The sequence below is a fragment of the Macrotis lagotis genome, chromosome 1 (genome assembly GCF_037893015.1).
Source record: "Macrotis lagotis isolate mMagLag1 chromosome 1, bilby.v1.9.chrom.fasta, whole genome shotgun sequence".
Lineage (NCBI taxonomy): Eukaryota > Metazoa > Chordata > Mammalia > Peramelemorphia > Peramelidae > Macrotis > Macrotis lagotis.
The window spans coordinates 455,164,083-455,186,968 of record NC_133658.1 but is presented as its reverse complement, the minus strand read 5'-3'; positions in this window follow the sequence as shown (position 1 = coordinate 455,186,968).

The window sequence follows — 22,886 nt, the reverse complement described above, 5'->3', positions numbered from 1 at the left end:
AATTAAAAAGCTTTTGCACAAACTATAACCAAGATAAAAAAAAATAAAGTAAATTGGGAAACAATTTTTACAACTAGTATTTCTGATGAAGGATTCATTTCAAAAATATATAGAGAACTGGGTCAAATTTACAAAAAAAAACAACAATAAGCCATTCTCCAATTGACAAATGGTGAAAGGATATGCAGACATAATTTACAGATGAGGAAATCAAAGCAATCCATAGTCATATGAAAAATTGCTCTAAATCATTACTTATTAGAGAAAAGCCAATTAAAGCCACTCTGAGGTACCACCTCAATCCTCTCAGACTGGCCAATATGACCAGAAAGGATAGTGATCAATGTTGGAAGGGTTGTGGGAAATTGTGGACACTATTACATTGTTGGTGGAACTGTGAACTCATCCAACCTTTCTGGAGAGCAGTTTGTAACTACACCCAAAGGGCAATAAAAATGTGCATACCCTTTGATCCAGCAATACCACTACTATGTCTATAACCTGAAGAGATCATGAAAAAGGGTGAAAACATCACTTGTACAAAAATATTCATAGCAGCCCTGTTTGTGGTAGCAAAGAATTGGAAATTGATTGAATGTCTATCAACTGAGGAATGGCTGAACAAATTGTGGTATATGTATGTTATGGAACACTATTGTTCTATTAGAAACCCAGAGGGATGGGAATTCAGAGAAGCCTGGAAGGATTTGCATGGACTGATGCTGAGTGAGATGAGCAGAACCAGAAAAATGTTTTATATCATAACAGCAACATGGGGTTGATGATCAATCTTAATGAACTTGCTCATTCCATCAGTCCATCATTCAGGGACAATTTTGGGAAATCTGCAATGGAGAATACCATCTATGCAGAGAAATAATTGTAGAGTTTGAAAAAAGACCAAAGACTATTGTCTCTAACTTAAAAGCAAAAAACATTATTATATAATTTTGCTATCTCTTATATTTTATTTTTTTTCCTTAAGGATATGATTTCTCTCTCAACATATTCAATTTAGATCAATGTATACTCTGGAAACAATGTAAAGACTAACAGACTGCCTTCTATGGGGGTGGGGGAGGGATAAGAGAAAAATTGTAAAATTCAAAAATAAATAAATTAAATTATTTTTAAAAGGCGGGAATGGCAAACCATTACAGTATCTTTGCCAAGAAAATTCCATAATGGAGTCATGAAGATTAATATGAAACTGATCTTCACCTTGCCAGACACTCTGGTTAAGTGCTAATAATGCAAATACAAGCAATGAAAGAATCCTGCCCTCAAGGAGCTTACATTCCAATGAGGGAAGACAATCCACAAAATGGTATAGAGAAGGGATGGGAGGTGGGGAAATGGTAAAAAGACCTGTGGAGAAGAGCCCAGGACTGCCAAATGCTTTTATTTTACAGACCCATTTTTATTTTTATTTTTTATTTATTTTTGAATTTTCCCCCTAATCTTGCTTCCCCTCCCCACTGAAGGCAGTCTGTTATGTTAGTCTTTCATTGTTTCCATGCTATACATTGATGTAAGTTGAATGTGTTGAGAGAAATCATATCCTTAAGGAAAAAAAATAAAATTTAAGAGATAGTAAAATTACATAATAAGACTTTTTTTTAAATTAAAGATAATAGTCTTTGGCCTTTGTTCAAATTCCACAATTCTTTCTCTGGATACAGATGGTATTCTCCAACGTAGATACCCCAAAATTGTCCCTGATTGTTGCACTGCTGGAATGAGCAAATCCATTAAGATTGATCATCACCCTCATGTTGCTGTTATGGTGTACAATGTTCTCCTGGTTCTACTTATCTCGCTCAACATCAGTTCATCACAAGCCCATTTTTAAAGAAATATTTAATAATGCCTGATTTCCCTGTACCCTTGTGCTCTCTGGGTTTATTTTTTATGTCACCTAGTCATTTTTCAGTCATGTCTATCTCTTTATGACCCCATTTAGAGTTTTCTTAGCAAAGATAATGGATTTTTGGTTTGCCATTTAATTCTCTAGCTCATTTTATTCATGATGTGTGGGATAAAGACCACTGAAATAAATATCAGAGATCTCTCAAGGTATGAAGAGAAGGCTTTATTTGTTTCTCAAGAAAGGGGCCACAATCAATTAGAGAGAGACTGAGGCAAAAGTGAAAGGTTCAAGAATCACATTTATCCTCCCCCCCCCCCCAGCTGACCCACCCTCCTTAAGGAGGGATGTGGTTTTACAATCTAAACAGGAAAACTACCCTAGGGAAAGGAGCATAGAATTCAAACAAAGCCAACTAATCTAGGGAAAGGAGCATAAAATTCAAAACAAAACCAGATTATCTCTTTAGTCTCAGGAACTGAATGATTCTCCAGACATCAACAGATAAGATGAAGTCAGTTGACACTTCAACAATATCCCAGAAGTTTGCTTTGTCAAGGGAGGAGGGGCGCATAGCTAACCAGATTCAATCTATAATTTTTTACTGAAGAAATCTCAAAACTTTATCCCACACAATGAGGAAACTGAGGCAGGGTTAAGAGACTTGCTCAAGGTCACACTTGTTCTCTGTGAATTTACCTGAGCACCTTGTTATTCTTAAAGCATCTACTTGTATCAAAATTTTAAAAATACCATGAAGGATTTCAGACCTGTTTAATGACAGGGGGATGGTGTCAGACTAGTGATAGGGATGCAGAGAACATTTTGTTACACAGCTGTTGATTCATTTTCTTTGCAGCTGTCCAGCACTGGACATGGGGGATTTAGTTGAATGAAGCTGTCCAGTTAAACAATTGAACAGAGACATGGGCAGGAGCCCAGGGAGAAAGAACTCTATGTAACTTTGAGTATAGAATCATAAGTTGGAAAGAATCAGCAAAGATTAAAGATACAGCTATCAAGTAGTTGAAAAATTAGCTTTCTACCAGGAGAAGGTCTAGATTCAAGTCCCATCATTTATGTATCCTGGCTATTTGATCTTGGGTGAGTCACTTGAATCAGTATCCTGGCAACTCTCTAAGATGCAGAATAGTTTTGGTTTTGCAATGATAGAGCTTTGTCCCTGGGAGTTTCCCTACAACAAAATCAGATCTGGTCTTTAAAAAATCAACCAGGCCTTTTAATGGTAGCTAAAATCATGGAACTATATACTTACATGGACCTGTCCTTTAATTCTTGACTAGAAAGAGGATTTATTTGAAGGAAGTAGCCACCTAAAATTGAATGACTTAATTGACTGAATAGGAGAGTAAAGTTTGATGAAAAGACTATTGAATTTGGAATCCAAAGACCTAAGTTCAAGGCTTTGGTTTTGCCACCTGGCAGTTAAGTGTCTCTGAGTGAGTGACCTACCCTATACTATCTTCAGTTTTCCTATTAACAAAATGAAGAGTTTGAAGTAGAGATGATTTCTAAGGACCCTTCCATCTCTAAGAAAAAATTCTACTCAGCCGCTACATGGAAGTGGCATGATTACTCCAATTTTCTTTCAATAGCCCTAGATGGCATAATGGATAGAGCACTGGGCTTGGAGTCAGGGAAACCTGAGTTCAAATCCAGTCTCAGACACAAGCTGTGTGACTCTAGGTAAGTCATTTAACTTCTGTCTGCCTCAGTTTCCTAAGCTGTAAGATGGAAATAATAATTATGTACTAACCCTGAAGGGTTGTTGTAAGGATCAGATTAGATATTTGTAAAATGCATAAACACATAAATGTTTATTCCTTTTCCCAAGGCTTAGGTTATGGCTATGACAACTTTGGGGTTTCTTCAAGGAAATGCATTAAAGAAACCAAAACAAAGATGCAAAGAATTCAAGACTCAAGTGGGTTATGAATCAATTCTCAGGGAATCAGAGAACATTAGAAGAATACTTTGGAGAAACTCATGGTTAAAATAACACATCCTGAATTTTATAATTGGACCTTTTTCTCATCCCTGGGTAGGAACTGACTCCAGCGTCTGGAGAGGAGAAATCTGACCTACTTAAGGGGGGTTTTGAATTACTTATAAGACCAATGTTTCATATCTTGACAAGATTTCTGATGTATTATTTGATCATGGGTATTTATTTTTTACTATAGTAACAATTGTTATAGAATGGTTTGCTAATTGCCTAAACAACAGAATTTGTAGATAGTAGGGACCCTGTGAAAGTTTGTAAGTAGTCAACTGATAAGATAAAAGATTAAAATAGATTACAAATTTCTGGATATGGCATTCAAAGTCAGACAAATTTATATTTTGATAAATTTATATTTCTCTCCTTTGTGTAATCTATACTCCAGACACACTGATGATCTTTGTCTTACATTCTTTCTCTTCTCCCTTTCCCTAAACTGTACCTATGCCTGGAATGAAATTGAGCTCTCCTTTCCTTCATCAACACCATCACTTCTCTCTCTCTCTCTCTCTCTCTCTCTCTCTCTCTCTCTCTCTCTCTCTCTCTCTCTCTTTCTCTCTCTCTCATATGTATTTCTTTCCATCTCATTTCTCTCCATTTCTCTCATCCATTTCATCTCCTATAAGTGGAGAAGGATACACACACATTAAGTAGATATGTGATTTGGGGCAGCTAGGTGGTGTAGCGGATAGAACACCAGCCCTGGAGTCAGGTGGACTTGGGTTCAAATCTGACCCCAGACACTTAATAATTACCTAGTTGTGTGACCTTGGGCAAGTCACTCAACCCCATTACCTTAATAAATAAATCTTTTTTTAAAAAAAGATATGTGGTTCAGGCATGGTGAGAAGGAGCAATTATGCTACAATGCTTTAGGGCTGCAGACCCATGTATATCCTTAGCCTTTTTCTACCAATCTTGATTTTCCAGTCTCAGTTTTCCTCCTGTTGTTTCACTGCCTGGCTGTAGTCACCACAGGCTCCCAGTTTTTTTACTTAGCTGCCAAATTGATCTATGGTTCTGCTATTCACTTTCAGATATATACAGAGCCCAATACATACCCATAGTCTCTCAGCAATCTCTTTTGGGGACCTGGAATCTCCCAAGCAAGGGCCACTCTGCAGGCACCAGATCTTCGTACTCCTCTCATCATCTTCAATCAGCTCCTTAGCTGACCTTAAGAGTCAGAAATACTGGGGTTTAAATTCTGCTCTGACATACTAACTGATCTGGGCAAATCACTAATTCCTCAATCTCTGACTCTTAACTGCATTAAGGAAGCTCCTATATGTTTGAAAGGATATGTCTCATTCATAATATACTATACATGTTCTTTAGTTTCGTTAGTAAATAGATTCCCTAACCAGAATCTGAGTTCCTCAAGGGCATGCACAGTATATTTTCCTATTGTCTTCTCTAGTAACTGGACGTGTAGAGACACGGCAAGAAGAACCTGACTCCAAGGACCACTGCAAATGGAAAGCACGGTAGATGTGGAGTGAGAAAAGTTATATTCCAACACCTGTTTTGTCTTGCTAATTGTGTGACATTGGGTAAGTCATTTTGCTTCTTAGGCCTCAATTTCCTTGCCTGTAAAATGAAGCAGTCAGACTATATAAGTTCTAAATTCTGTTACTTTGATCCTCCTATTTTTTATTTGGTAAGTCAGAGAACTGGCTTCTTTTGTGGAGCTGTATTCTGGAAGGGAATGAGGAAAATGAAGTCTATAGATAGGAAATGATTTGCTTAAAATGGGGCATCTAATTCACTACAAAGCATAACTGAGACCAGAGTCCCCATTGCTCTGAATTCCACATCAGTGTTTCTTATCCTACACCACAATGTTTTTCATGTTACAATAGTAAAAGTTAACCCTATTATAGCTCTTAAGGTTTATTATTAGCCAATATTAAGTACCTATTATGTGCCAAACCCTGTTATTTTACAGTATTATTTCATTTAATTTTCATAATCCTATGAAGTTGATGAGGTTGAGAGAGTTTGTCAGTGGTCACATAGCTAGAAATTCTTTGACAGGATTGGAAATCAGGTCTTACTGATTCCATTCTTTATCTACCACATAGTAATGCCAGGTAAAAATGAGGCCACTAATGTGTACAAAAGGATCCCTGCCTTATTGATTTAGAAAGTCACATAATAACATTATCTAATCTTTTTATATTTTTATTTTGTTAAATATTTCTCAATTATATCTTAATCTGGTTCAGGCTGTACTCTGTGAGAGTCTCTTGTATCAATGTAGCCTTCGTCTGTGTTTAATACCACTGTCTATACTATCTCACTGCCCCCAAAATTTATTCATAAGTGCTGAGAGATCAAAAGAAAGCAAAATTTCAACTGGCTAGATAGAAAGGCTTTCTAGGCAAGCAGGATAGACAGCCCAAGCAAAGGTCACAAGGCCAAGAAACAACAAAATGAACGTGGCAAGAGAAAGATATCTTGCTAGTGCTGAAGGCTTTGTTAAGATATTAGAGAAATATAGCGGACAACTTGGTGGAGATCTCTCATATCTTTTGGATCTACAGCTAGAATTGTCATCTATTTCCTTATACAAATAAACATTATTCAATAAATGATCTCTAGGAATCTACCACCATCTGAATGAAAATCATAACCCCTTGATGCTTTTCTGTTCAAAATGTTCATTCTTGAACTCTTCAGGAAGTCAATTAGGTGATATGTGTTCTTTGAACAAGTTCTTTGTAGACTGAATATGTTTCTATCCACCTGGGGTTTTTTTTATGTTTCTGGAAAATTTTTCTGCTAAAGAGGCCCCAGTCACAAAAATTCCTAGTTAACATTTTGGACAAAATAATAGAGTTAAAAAAACAATAAATAAGAGAACAATTCTGTGAAAGTTTTAGAAGAAATAAATATATCTGTTGCTCATTTCCATTGCTTCATAGGCAGGAGAGAATTATAATCCATCAACATTAGTGATGCATTGCTAAAATCTCCACATAACGTTCTTGATCTCATCTGATAAGTGATCTGAATCCCATCTCTGGACTTGTGCCTCACCTATTTCTTTTGGATACATACCTGCTGCTTCATAGAACTCAAGACAAAGTCATAAAGATAATCTCACAGTGGGCCTCTGAAATCAAATCTATCCCTCTATTATGACATTCTTGCTAAGGCCTTTGGTATTAGGCAGGTTTGTCTATTAATAGAATTATGAAATAGAAGTTTGTGCTTGATATATTTCTCCTTCACCAGTCTTTTCAATTTCAAATAAGTTCTGCTTGAAGTATCTGACAAATTAATTCACACACAGGGTAGAAATGACTGATAAGGTTTAGGTATCCCTTTCCCAGAGGTATCTTCATTTATAAAAGAACATTAATGATGAGTTTTCAGGCACCTTTAATCTAAAGGAATTTATAGGAGAAGCCTTCCTGGAATCCCTGTACTGTATCCCATCAACAGCCATCTGTTTTTACCATGGATAAAGCCAGCCTTAGATCTTGGAGTATTCTGAATATGATTCCAACCGGAAGGTTTGGTGGGGCAGGGGAGACAAAGGGTAGAAAGAGTTCAAAGAGACAGTAAGTAGGCGTGCATTGTTTTGGAATGTACTTAGATTTACTTCTAACTACCAACTGAGATTCCATTGGGTCACAGATTTGGAACAGGAAGAGGCTTTTAAAGGACATCTAGTCCAGCTTTCTCATTTTGCAGGTGAGGAAGCTGTTTCAGATGGGTTAAGTATCTTATCCAAGATTACACAGGTAGCTGTGTGAGAACTTGTATTTGAACATCAATCTTCTGATACAGGACTCTCACCATTGTACCATGCTGCCTGCTCTACTTTGAGACATTGCCTGTCAGTCTGGGGGAGCTTGCCTATGGGCTGGGTTTGTTATCCTGAGGACATTTAACACACATTTGGGGTTTGGTCAAGTCTTACATGCCTGTGGCCCTGACTGCTTCTGTCTCTTGGGAAATTATTCTGTCTTTAGGAGGAAATGGAATCCATGTGTCTGATTTAAAAAAAAATGCTTAACACATCAAACATAAAAAATCTTTGGAGTCCTTTTAAAATCTCCCCTTTCTTAAAAACAGGAAGTATTATTTTTGCCAAGATTAAACAAAATGTGGTCTTGGAGAACTGTTATATTGAGTGGGTTCAGTGCTTGGGGTTCTGCCATGTCGCTTGTAACTGAGTCTAGGGCTGAAACTTTGTTGCCCACCTCAGAAGCTCCCCTGGCCCTTGAGGTTTCCTCCTCAAGGAAGCCTACAGCTTCCAGGCCACCCAGATCTGCACACCTGCCTTTGGAGGCCAAGAGAAAGAGACAGAGAGAGATAGAGACACAGAGAGAGATAGAACTCCTAGGGTTCTGAGGTTGATGCCTCAGACCAAAGTCACCAGGATCTTTCTTCCAAAGTGGCATATCGATGTTGATTTCAAGGGAAAGTCCAATACAAAATTGTGAAATAAACAGTCTGTTGTCAGGACTGCCTGTGTCCCCACTCTCTCTACCTAGTGAGCCCTTATCCAAAGTGGTATTCATTACCACAGTCAACACTTTAAGGCACTCACTCTTGCCCTACTCCCATGACCTCAGTGTTTGAATATCAACTGTCAATCATAAAACAAAATATAAGGGTTTTGCAGTTAACTATTTCTACCACCATCTGAATGAAACTTTGCAATTTTACTCATATTTATTCTATATATACACTGATAGACATATCTGTCTCCCTATTAGAGTATAAGGTCTTCAGAAGCAGGGAATTATTTCATTTATATGCACACTTAGCATAGTTTCTGACTCAATAAATATTTGCTGTTTGATGTAATTTTTATTTAAAAAAATTTCCAGTTACAGGTAAAGGTAGTTTTCTACATTCATCCTTTCATAAGCTTTTGAATTCCACATTTTTCAACCCTCCCTCCCTTCCCACCTGCCTCCCCAGTTTTACATGTACAATGATGTTTAACATTGTTAATCAGTTGATTTATTTACTCTAAGGTATTGACTTAATATTAGTTGATATTTCTATCATTTAGGATTTGCAAAATGTTTCACATAAATGATCTCAGTAAACCTTGTAATAACCAACAAGGTTATTGATATTACCCAAATTGGTAAAGTGACTTTCCCATAGTCACCTAATGAATAGTTATGATAGGATTTAAACCAAAACCTTACTCATTCCAAATTCAGCATTCTTTCCATGATATTATGAAATATAATTACTAGTGAAATATAAGGAAAGGAACATGGAACTTGGAGTCAGAAGACTTGATTTCAGTCCTGACTCCAACATTTCTCACTTTTTGTGACCTTAGACAAATTCTATCATGCCTCTGAAATGATGAATTTGAAGGTTGCCACAAAAATCCTTCTCTGGAAATAGAAAGGGTAGGTTTGTTGTTGGAGGAAGGAGTGTAGTAGACAGCCCACTGTAACTTTGACACATTTTCCAGAGCCTGCAACAAGCCTTCTTTACAGAGTAGAATTTAACTCATTTCTTAAAAATCTAATTATCAGATTGTTTAGAAAACAGTGTTGAAAGGCAACAGGAGAAATCTTTGCTGACTCCCACATCTCTTGGCATCATGGACATTACTGTGGTCATTCAACACTCACTCAGCTTTTCAGGTTTGGGAAAATGTTTCCCAAGCTTGTTCTCTGTTCAGAAGAATGCAGAAAATGAAATGTTCATTTCATTAGACTTTTATTAGAGGAAGAAAATATACTCTAATGAAAGAAGTCTTGGAGTTAGAGTCAAGAGATCTGGTTTCTGTTCTAAGTTTTGTCATTGACTGGGCATATGATCCAAAACAAATCTTTTCTACTTTTTGGATTCAGTTTCCTTTTCAATAAAATTGGGAACAACAATCCCTGATGTTTTTGCCTACCACAAAGGGCTGTTTATGAAGGTCAAATGAAATAGAAAATGAAAAAAAATTCCTTATATATGTGTACAGTTATTTTAATTGATATTTTAATGACAACTTGATTAGGTGCTTTTAGTAAGGAATCCTTATTTTGTTTTTGTTAAAGAAAATTGCCAGGAGAAACACCAAACACCTCTGACCCTGTCTCAAAGTTCTTAATTTTTTCTCTTAGTGCTAAAAGCAGAACCTTGGGTATAGTACATACTTAATGCTCACTAATTTAAATTGATTCCCATTAGCCAGAACTTTGACAGATGCTGATAGGGTGGAAGGGACAACCCAAAAGAAATTTTACTTTTTTTCAATGTGCCTTCAGATATCAATCACTTGTGACTGGAAACTATGGTTTCAGGAGAAACTGAGATCATAGAAAATTGAAAAATGACAGGAATGCTCCTCCCTTCCCCCATTTTTTTGGTTTATTCTGGCATTGCTCAGCCTTCTATTACCTTGGACAGTAACATAGATGGCAATAGACTATCCCAACCTCTTTGTCAATGGGTAGTATGGACCTTCCTCTCAAACCTTTGAACTACTCAGCAGTATGACACAATTGGCAACAACTTTAAATAGGATAGTGTCGACTTGCTATTCATAGGACTATGCTGCTGTGCTATTCCCACACTCCTAGAGTTCTAACTCAATAGATTTGCTATAATCAACACATTTTCCAAGATTAGGTCTCTGGGGGTGGAAGGGTTAAGGGGGGTGGGGTTTCAGATCCATTCCAGTGTGGACCTGGCCATCTTAAAGAACAGCTCCCATTGGATTCTCCAAGATTGGTTCCATTACTGCACTGGAAGCTACATATTAATCACTCTGGGTTCAGAGATCTGAACCTAACTCCATTTCGGTTGGCCAAGGGCACAAGAAACCATCATTTGTCCCTTTAGAATGATGCTTACCTATCTTAGGACTGACTGGTCTATATTCTACTGCTATTCTCCACTTCAGCCTCACTATTCTCATGGGATTAACGCCACTGGATTGATAGTCAGCATCATTTAGTGTCTGATCGTCATTGAAGCACATACAGGTACCTTGCTGATATGGGAGGAAATGAAACCACTTCAAGACCAAGAGACTCCTACAGCAGCCAACTACCTCCAATAGTCCTGTTTTCTATCATTTAGGCCATGGGTGGAATGACTCTAGTAAAGGCAAATGAGAAGGATTCCTTGCACAGCATATCCCTCACTATAATAAACATATTTATGCAACTCAGGTCACCAATCATTTGGTTGATAGGTGCAGTCCTCCTTGATTCTGAAAGACTAAAAGTAGGAGTAACATAGAAGGAAAAAATTCCTGAGATATCTTCAGGGGAAGCATAAACTCTAGGGCTAACTTTTTGTGCTGTTGTTTTGTCCTTTTCAACCTCTTTGTGGTCTCATTTGTAGTTTTCTTGGCAGAGCTAACTGGAATGGTTTTCCATTTTATTCTCCAACTTATATTAAAGATGAGAAAACTCAAGCAAATAGGGTTAGCTAATTTGCCCTGTATCACACAGCTAGTAAGTGTCCAAGGCTAGATTTGAACTCAGGACTTTCTGACTCTAGCCCCAGTACTCTATCCATGTACCACATAGCTGTGGTACATAGATAGTATTTTTTAATCTTTTTATTTCATACTTTAACTAGGAAGCTCAGTGGAGGGTACCATAACAAATCTTCCAAGGTTTCCTGTTCCATATCTCACTCCCCCAAATAGTCATCCACTATTTTCGTGACAGTGCAAAGAGTGAATATGAGAAGGAATAAAAGATGAAAGTCAAAATTTAAATGGTAAGAAGATCCATAATAAGGAAGAATTAAATTCAAATCCCGCCTCACACATCACTAGCTGTGGGACTCTGAACAAGTCACTTAGCTGCTGTCTACCTCAGTTTACTCACCTATAAAATAGGGCTAATAATATTAGCCCCTACCTCCCAGTGTTGTGAAGATAAAATAATATAATGAAAGTGTTTGAACCATAAGTTTTTTTTTATAAATGCTAGCTATTAGTGTTATTATTCTTCAATATGGCACCTAAACCTCTAAGGATTTCAAAAACAATTTGTAAATATTATTGCTAATTCACAGATGAAGAACTGAGCTGCAGAAAATCAGAGTCAGTTTCTCACATTCTTTGTGATATAATTACAAAAAGTTGGCTTTGAACTCTTTCTAATATAGTGATTCTCCATCTCAATTATCCTTAGCACCTAATCATTGGAATATAGGAGTTACTTGATAAATGTATATTGATTCACTGATTTAATAATTAGCATAATGAGGAAAGGATAACTTCTGATAAAACTTTTCTGGTGCCTTTTTGGTCAACAATTATTTATTTAGGGGGCAGCTAGGTGGCGCAGTGGATAGAGCACTGGCTCTGAGGTCAGGAGTACCTGAGTTCAAATTCCAGACTCAGACACTTAATAATTACCTAGCTGTGTGGTCTTGGGCAAACCACTTAACCCCATTGCCTTGCAAAACCCCCCCCCCCCAACAATTATTTATTTAACAAGTGGGAAAAGATCTTAGAGATATCTAGCCCAAAAGTGTCAAATACTTGTTATACAATCCTGAAACAGTCATGAATGAAATTGAAACATGAGTGGAACTTGAACCAGATTAAAACATAATTGAGGGGTGGGTAGATGGCACAAGTGCAGTAGCCCTGGAGTCAGGAGTACCTGAGTTCAAATATGACCTCAGACAATAATTACCTAGTTGTGTGGCCTTGGGCAAGCCGCTTAACCCCATTGCCTTGCAAAAAAAATAATAATAATTGGAAATTTTAAACAAAATAATACAATGAAACATGGAGAATATCACATTTTAAAATGAGATCATTGTGGGACTCCAGGGATCCTGATGTACAGATTAGTAGCACCTTTCTTTTTGAGACTGACATTACTGTTCAAACTCAGTCTCTTCATTTTAGTTACAAAATCTGAAACCTGTGGAGGAAAAAGAACTTAAATGAACTCATTCAGGTGGTGAGTAAAAAAGTGAAGGTTCAAAATCCTAGTATTCTAATTTTAAAACATTCTTTTGATATGCTAATTTTTAGCAGCTCATCAATTATTACAGAAACAGTAATTTAAAAGGATTTACTTAAGCAGACCTATTTCCTCAAACTATTCCTTCCCCCATGAGTCAGGTCAGATTGATTTGATTTGCTCTCTTTGGGACATAACACAGCGAATCACAACTAATGGGACAGCTGAAACCCCTGAAATGTTGTTCAACACTGCCCTCTCATGTCCATTTTGAGTAACTCATTACACATTCAGAATAAAGACTACATTGAGGCACCTTAGTGCCCATCTAGTTCATATATTTCGTTTTAAAGATGAAAGACTGAGACAGAGAGGACAAAGATAGCATGAAGAGTTTTTCACAAGTTTTTTTTTTAATTCACAGTGTCTAATGGAATTTTCTACTAAAATCAGTCAATAAGCATTTATTGAGTACATATGGGTAAAAGAAAATCAGGTTTGGAGTGAGAGAACCTGGGCTCCCATCCTAGCTCTGTTACTTACAACCTAAGTAGGAATATGCTGTTGATAAATTTTTTTACTTTCAAATTTAAATTTTTTTTTTTGACCTTAAGAAATATAGAGGGGACTTCTGGCCAAGATGGTGGAGAGAAAACAGGCACAGTGCTAATCTCCTGATCTTCCCTCATAAATAATATGAAACAAACCTCTTAACAGAAATCCAATCAACAAACCCCAGAAAGAAAAGCCAGGAGAAGAATATTGACCTCAGGATTTGTCTTCAGTAATAATGGGTGAGTCTGGGTGCAGAGGACCCAGAGCATGGACAGGTGAAATCCTGGGAGCCTGGATTAGCCTTGGATTAGCCTGATTGATGGTGGAGCTGGAGCCTGGGAGCCTGAGGGCCGGAGAACTGAACCTGCTGGATCAGTGGCAGGTCTAGAGCCTGGTCGACTACGGGGACTTGGGTCAACTAGGGAGCAGAGGCATTGGTGGTGAACCTGACCAATTGGAGCTTGCTGGCAGGGCTAGAGGGAGAGTTCTGGTGCAGGAGAGCTGCAGGCATCAATCCCTGGGCTCCTCTGGTAAGGAGGAACTCAAGAGTCCACACCTCCATTTCAGCTGAAGACTCTTCCAAGAACAAACACAATTACAGACTACCTCTGCCCCAGGCACAGGTGTGTGGCAGAAGAACCACCTCAGCTGACAATACAGAAAGTGGGTACCTCACTCCAGGGTTTAGCCCACCATTGATGGAAGACAAAAGTATTTAACAGCTTCAACCTCTCCCTCTAGGCCAAGGGAGAGGGCCTCAATCAAGGTCACAGACACTCCAGAGAAAGAAACCAGCACCCTCTACTGGCCAGATGGAGATATTACACTTAGTGTAATAAAAGCCTCTAGGGATCCTAACACCAAACCTCTGTGAACTAGGCTCTCCCCAATGCAAGGTCTTAGTAAAATGAAGAAAGGCCAAAAAGGAGGGTCCACAGAAAAATTCTTGGAAGGAAAAGACCCTAACTCAGAGAGTCCTAGAACCTCTTAGGAGAATATGATCTGGTCTCCAGCACAGAAAGAGCTCCTTAAAGAAATAAGGAAAGAGTTTAAAAATCAATTGGAGGGGCGGCTAGGTGGCGCAGTGGATAAAGCACCAGCCCTGGAGTCAGGAGTACCTGGGTTCAAATCCGGTCTCAGACACTTAATCATTACCTAGCTGTGTGGCCTTGGGCAAGCCATTTAACCCCATTTGCCTTGCAAAAACCTATAAAAAATCAATTGGAAAATTTGGGAAAAGAAACCCAAGGGAAGATTAATAGCTTGCAAGAAGAAAACAAATCATTGGAAAATACAACTGGGCAAATGCAAAAAGAAAATAATTCTCTCAAAACCTCAATTGGTCAAAGAGAAAACTCTTTCAAAAATAGAATTGACCAATTGGAAAAGGAGGTAAGTGAAGAAAAGTTAAATGAAGAAAATTCTTCTCTAAAAAAAAAATGGAGTCAGTGGAATCTAATGACTTCATGAGACAGCAAGAGCCTATTAAACAAAACCAAAAAAATAGAAGAAATAAAAGAAAAGGTAAAAACCTCATCAGCAAAATCAAAGACCTTGAGAATAGATCAAGAAGGGACAACCTGAGAATTATAGGTCTTCCTGAAAATATTGAAGAGGAAAAAAAGCCTAGACTTAATATTACAGGATGTAGTGATAGAAAATTGCCCTGATACCATGGAACCAGAGGGCAAAATAGTTATTGAAAGATTACATTGATCCCCTCCAGAAAGACATCCTAAAAGGAAAACACCAAGGAATGTTGTGGTCAAATTCCAGAACTAGCAGATAAAAGAGAAAATCCTGCAAGCAGCCAGAAAGAAACAATTTAAATACTAAGGAGTCACAGAAAGGATTACACAGGGCCTGGCTGAATCAACATTAAGGGATCAAAGGGCCTGGAACCAGATATTTTGAGGAGCAAGGGAGGTTGGAATTCAGCCAAGAATCACTATCCAGCAAAGCTGAGCCTTCTCTTTCAGGGGAAAATATAGACATTTAATGAAATGGAAGACTTTCAACAATTTCTCATGAAAAAAAAACAGAGCTAAATAGAAAATTTGGACATCAAACAAGAGGTTCAAGAGACACATAAAAAGGTGAAAAAAAGGGAGGGGGGTAAAGAAAAAAAACTGCTATCCAATAAGATGAAATTGGTTATATCCCAGCATGGGAAAAAGTTTCTCAAAACTCTTGAGAAATGTAACCCTATCAAAGAGAATATACTTAGCCAGAAGTGATGGACATTCATGACTTATCCATGAGACTGCTACCCAGTGGGATGGAACTGGCTACTTGGGAGAAAGACTCTAATAACTCTCAAGAATTGTAACTCTATTAGAGAGAATATACTTAGCCAGAAGTGATGGATATTCAGGATTTTCTATGACTCAGATAGAATGATTTAAAAACACTTCCTCCTTAAAAGGGGGGACAGAAAGGAGACAGGAGGAGGGAAGGGATTGAATGGGGGTAAATTTCATTAAATTAAGAGGTACAAAAGACTTATTATAATAGAAGGGAAGAAGGGAGAAGGTGAGAACCACCTGAATCTTCATCTCATCAGACTTGGCTTAAAGTTAACTCAATTAAGAAACTTATCTTACCTTTCAAGTATTAAAAGGGGAAAAGGAGAATGGGTGGATCAAACAATAAATTATAGAAAGAATTAACCATTTTATCCTAGATAATGACAATAATGAAACAACATACCAAAACCTATGGGATTCGCTCAAAGCAGCTGTCAGGGAATATATTAGATCTTTAAATGCTTATATGAATAAATTAGAGAAAGAAGAAATCAATGAACTAAATATGGAACTAAAAAATTCAAAAAAGAACAAATTAAAAACCCAAATTAAATACCAAATTAGAAATTCTAAAAATTAAAGGAGAAATTAATAAAATAGAAAACAAAAAACTATTGAATTAATAAATAAAACCAAGAGTTTGTTTTATGACAAAACTAATTAAACTGATAAACCTCTGATCAATTTGATTTAAAAAAAATAAAGAAGAAAACCAAATTGCTAGTATCATAAATGAAAAAGGGGAACTCACCACCAATGAAGAGGAAATTAAAGTTAATAAATTGGAATTATTTTGCCCAACTCTATGCCAAAAAAATTGACAATCTAAGTGAAATGGATGAATATTTATAAAAATATAAGTTGCTTAGGTTAATTGAAGAGGAGATTAAATACTTAAACAGCCCTATCTCAGAAAAAGAAATTCAACAAGTCATCATTGAACTCCCCAAGAAAAAATCTCCAAGGCCTGATGGATTCATAAGTGAATTCTACCAAACATTAAAGGAACAATTGGTTCCAATTCTATATAAACTCTTTGGGGAAAAAAGGGGGAAGACTAAACTCTGCCTAACTCTTTCTATGATACCAATGTGGTGCTGATACCTAAACCAGGAACAGTTAAAACAGAGAAAGAAAATTATCTCCCTGATGAATATAGATGCAAAAATCTTAAATAAAATCTTAGCAAAATGATTACAAGTTATCTCTAGGATAATGCGTTATGACCAAGTAGGATTTATTCCAGGAATGCAGGGTTGGTTCAATATTAGGAAAATTGTTAGGTTTGTTGATGATATAATTAATTATAGTATCAGAAATTATATGATTATATAAATAGATGCTGAAAAAGCTTTCGACAAAATAGAGTGCCCATTCCTACTAAAATCACTAGAAAGTGTAGGAATAAATGGACTGTTCATTAGAATAATAAGCAGTATCTATCTGAAACCATCAACAAGCATTATATTCAATGGGGAGAGACTAGAGGCCTTCCCAATAAGATCAGGGGTGAATAAAGGATGCCCATTATCACCACCTACTGCTCAATATCATATTAGAAATTTAGCTTCATCAATAAGAGAAGAAAAAGAAATTGAAGGAATTAGAATTGGGAATGAAGAGACAAAACTCTCACTCTTTGAAGATGACATGGTGATCTACCTAGAGAATCCCAGAAAATCATCCAAAAAACTACTAGAAACGATTAGCAACTTTAGCAAAGTTGGAGGACAAAGAATTAACCCTCATAAATCCTCAACTTTTCTATATGTGGCTAGCAAGATACAACAGCAAGAGCTAGAAAAGGAAATCCCATTCAAAGTAATCTCAGACAATATAAAATACCTGGGACTCTATTTGCCAAGGTAGACTCAGAAACTTTTTGAAAACAATTACAAAACTCTTCTCACGCAAATAAAATCAGATTTAAATACCTGGGCAAACATCAACTGCTCATGGATAGGTCAAGCTAATATGATAAAAATGACAATTCTACCAAAATTAAACTACCTGTTTAGTGTCCTACCAATCAAAATTAGGAAAAAAATTACTTTAATGAGTTAGAAAAAGTGGTAAGTAAATTCATATGGAGAAATAAAAAGTCAAGAATTTCCAGGGATTCAATGAAAAAAAGTGCAAAAGAAGGTGGCTTAGCCCTACCAGATCTAAAATTACATTATAAAGCATTATTCATCAAAACTGTCTGGTATTGGCTAAGAAATAGAATGGTGGGCAAGTGGAATAGATTAGGTGCAATAGCAGGATATGATTATAGTAATCTGCTGTTTGATAAACTCAAAGAGTCCAGCTGTTGGAATAGCAACTCTCTCATCAATAAAACCTGTTGGGAAAATTGGAAGTTAGTGTAGAAGAAACTTATATTAGACCAACACCTCACACCCTACACCAAGATAAGATCAAAATGGTTACAAGATTTAGACATTAAAAGAAATGATATTATAAGCAAACTAGAAGATCAAGGAGTTTATCTGTCAGATCTATGGAAAGGGAAGCAGGTTATGATTAAGGAAGAGATGGAGACTACTAAAAACAAACTATAGGATTTTGATTACACTAAATTAAAAAATTGTGCATAGATGAAACCACTGTAACCAAGATTAAAAGAAATGTAGTAAATTGGAAAACAATTTTTATAACTAGTGTTTCTAACAAAGGACTCATTTCTAAAATATATGGAGAACTGAGTCAATTTAAAAAAAAATAAGCCATTCCCCAATTCACAAATGGTCAAAGGATATGCAAAGGCAATTTACAAATGAGGAGATCAAAGCAAACCATAGTCATATGAAAAATTGCTCTAAATCATTACTTATTAAAGAAATGCAAATTAAAGCTTCTCTGAGATACTACTTCACACCTCTCAGACTGGCCAATATGAGCAGAAAGGACCATGATCATTGTTGGAAGAATTGTGGGAAATCTGGGACACTAATACATTGTTGACGGAGCTTTGAACTCTTCCAACCTTTCTGGAGAGCAATCTGGGCCAAGGTCCAAAGAACAACAAAAATATGCATACTCTTTGATCCAGCAATACCACTACTGGGTCTATACCTTGAAGAGATGGTGAAAAAGGGTAAAAACATCACTTGTACAAAAAATATTCATAGCAGCCCTGTTTGTGGTGGCAATGAATTGGAAAACAAGTAAATGTCCTTCATTTGGGGGTGTTTTAGCAAACTGTGGTACAGGGAACACTATTGTCCTATTAGAAACCAGGAGGGATGTTAATTCAGGGAAGCCTGGAGGGATTTTCATGAACTGATGCTGAGTGAGATGAGCAGAACTAGAATAACATTGTTATACCCTAACAGCAACACAGTGGTGATGATTAAACTTGATGGACTTGATCATTTGGGACTGTCTTCAATGGAGTATCCATTTCTCTATATCCAGAGGAAAAAAAAAACTATGGAGTTTGAACAAAGACCAAGGACTATTACTTTTAATTGGGGGGAAAAGTACTGATATCTTATTGTGTGATCTTGCTATTTCTTATACTTTATGTTTCTTCCTTAAGGATATGATTTCTCTCTAATCACATTCAATTTGGATCAATGTATACCATGGAAACAATGTAAAGACTGGCAAATTGCCTTCTGTGGGGGCTGGGGGGAGGGAAGTAAGATTAGAAGAAAAATTGTAAAACTCAAAATAAATAAAATCTTTTTAAAAAAAGTAATATAACAAACATTTATATAATACAGAATAGAAAAAAATGAAGGTACATGAAACTTCAAGACTATTATTATGCTATTCCTTTAAAATGTATAAAGTTAGCATGTAACTTTTTCCCTTTTTTAACTCTCTACTGCCCCCCCTGCCTAAGATGCACAACCATGTCTCTCTCTCTCTCTCTCTCTCTCTCTCTCTATATATATATATATATATATATATATATATATATATATATATATACACATATATAAATGTGTGTGTGTGTGTGTGTGTATTAGACAACTTAGTGGTACACTGGATAGAGGCTAGACTAGAAGCAAGAAAACATTTCCTGAGTTCAAATCTGGCCTCAGATACTAACTGCTTGACCCTGGGCAAATCATTTAACCCTGTTTGCCTCCATTTTCTTATTTGAAAATTAGTTGACAGGAAATAGAAAACCACTCTAATATCTTTGTTAAGAAAATTCCAAATAGGGTCAGACATGAATTAAAAAACTGAACAATAAACATCTATAGTATTATATATCTCAGTTGAACTCCACAACTCTGTAGAGCAAATGGTGTTAACTCCATTTTATAAATAAAGGAATTGAAGTTGACTTGCCCAGAATCATATGTTTAGGGGGTATCTGAGGCCAAATTTGAACTCAGGATTTCCTTCAGGTCTAGGATTCTTAACCATGGCATCATCTAGATGTTTTATATAACATTTACATTATTTACTTCATATAGAAAATACTTGGTAAATCTTAAGAAGCCATGAAAAAGTGATTTATCATTATCTAAAATATATCATTGGCTACAATGTTTTGTAGAAAGTATTTGCTATATAAATGTCTATGAACTGATTTGCCTAAATTCTCATAGCAAGGTAGTGATAAAGCCAGAATCATAATTCAGGTGTTTTGGGTCTCTTCTCACACTCTTAACTCCATACTGCACTATGTGGACATTTCCCTCAAATTCTAAAACTTTGTTTGACAATAAATAGTATTTTACCACAGATAAGTATCTGATTATCTAGCTGATGAGGTCTAAATGTTTTTTTTTTAAAACAAATAATAATACTCAAGTGAAAGTCCATCCAATATATAAAAAGAAAAAAAAAGAAAAGAAAGATAATAACAACCAACTATTATTAGGATGGGGAAGCTAAGGACTTTGTTCCAGGCATTGATCTGGATTCTTGTTAAAGGGATCCAGAGACTAAGAAAGATAATGGGATCCTAAATTATAGGTCTACCCTCTCTTCTGCCTCAACTTTAGCTATCTATGAACTTCTTTTATCCTCATCCCCAAATGAATATTTATTTTATGGTAGAATTTCTTATGATTCTAATGTTAAAGCACTACATATGGAGGATTTCAATTGATATTTTGTTTGAGGCAGAACCTATAAAAACTCTTACCTTGTTTTATTGTCTCTGTTCTAATTCTTTTTAATTTCTATCATTTATTCTTTGATTCACTTAGCATTTAGTATACATTCTCATACTAGGTCTATTTCTTTTGATCCTATTTTTTCATAATGTCCTAAAAGTAGCTCTAAACATTAATAACTGTAAAAGAAATTCTAATTTTTATCTTCATTTATTTAGAGTTCTTTATATTCTAACACATAACTAAGTAAAATCATATGTTGCTTAAAAATAAATATATTCTCTATAATCCTTGAATTTCTATAAGTTTATCAAATCAAGTTTTTCCAACAGATTTATAATTTACTTCTTATTTGTCTTTATGATAGAGTTATGAAGCTCTGAAAGAGGAATGATAGTCATTCTTAATTACTATGTTACAATCAATTCACCTTTCATGTAAATACTTAGATGGCATGCTATTCAGTGTATAGACAAATTGTATTTCATATTAACATTTTTCATTACCTATGATTTTATAAATTTTGTCCAAGACATTTACTATAATTCTAGATATACATTTTATTTATTTTCTTATATACAAGGAATTTTCAGAATTCATTTTCTAATCTATTCTGTTACTCTTCCATTTTGTAGGTGTGTTAATTTCATTAATATTTAAGGTTATATTTGTTAAAATTATGCTTCTCTCCCCCCAAGCTATTTTCTATTATTTTCTCAAAAAAGAATCCATATTAGTTCCCTGTGGTTTGTTTTGATTGAAACAATATGATCCCAGTCTTCTCTCATGGAGTTATAGCTTCCAGGAATAAGTAAATCTCTGACCTTATTTTTATTAATTTCTTTTCCAATCTTGCTTTATCAAGTATAGATAAAAGTTTTGTTCAGGATTTTCCTTTCTAATCTCAACATCTCTTTGTTTTAGTAAGTATAGTCTGTGATGTCCCATTTTAAGAAATATAAATTCCCCGTCTCACTTCTTTTTTTCTCTAGATTAATTTTATTTGATTTCCTTTCATGGACTTCACTCATAAGTCACATTCTTACAATAACCTTTAGAAGTGAGACATCTAACAAACACTAGGACTTTGTAGCACATGAATATTGATTTCCTTGCTTGGTCTTTTCATGCTCTATGAACTTGTGTACCTTTCCGTCTACTGGTAAAAACCAGTTTGATTGGTATAGCCCTAGGCTCCCAAGGAAGAGAGTTTGCCAAGGCTAATAAACCCAGACACTGGGCATTAACCCTTTTTGGTCTCTTACTGGAATGGTTCTGTGAGGGTTAAGTTTTCCTACTTTGCTGATCCTCATTCCTGCTTACCACCTCTTCATTCTTCCCTCCTTACTAGGTAATTTAGTAAATACTCTCACTTTACTAGCTCTATAGGTAAAAGGTATTGTAGTATCTCTTTGGCTCAAAAGATATTTAAGATTGAACCCCAAAGAGGATTGGACCTTCAAGTGGAACATATATATTCCTTATAGCAGGCACAGAAACTGCATGTTGTGATTGCTTGTTAGAGGTGTTCTCTTTCTCCCCTTGTGTGTACTAATAAAGTTTGTCATTTCTTCCTTGTGTAAGACACTTTTTATTGGACTCACTTATATTACAATCTGAGGTCAGAAGTTGGGATGAAAAGTGATCTCCAGAAATTAGTTCTATGAACAAAGAAAAGGTAGAGAAAAGGTAAGGGAATTATTGAGAGGATAGGTATCATCTCCCCTCACCTAATCCTAATTTCTCCTAAAATGAGATTCTTTCTCAGGAATACTCCAAAAGAGCCAAGGATTCTATTACTTGGCTGTTTCTCATAGTGAAAGAAAGTCTCATCTGGGAGGGTGAGGGATCTGCAGGAACAGATTCATGATTAACACAAACAAAGATCTATCAAGTAACCACCACTCAATTGCAAAACAGCTGGCAGAGGTGCAAATATATGAGGAAAGAGAGCTGACTAACTTTTGAAAGAGGCACAAGCAGAATGGTTTTTTTTTTTTTGGAAAGAGCAGTTTTATTAATATCCTGTAGCAAAGTACATTAGTAATATGTAACCAAGCATTACAATTTTCATTCTGCTTCCTAAAGAGAACAATCAGTTTTCTTCATGATATATTGTGTTTTACTGAATTTCTT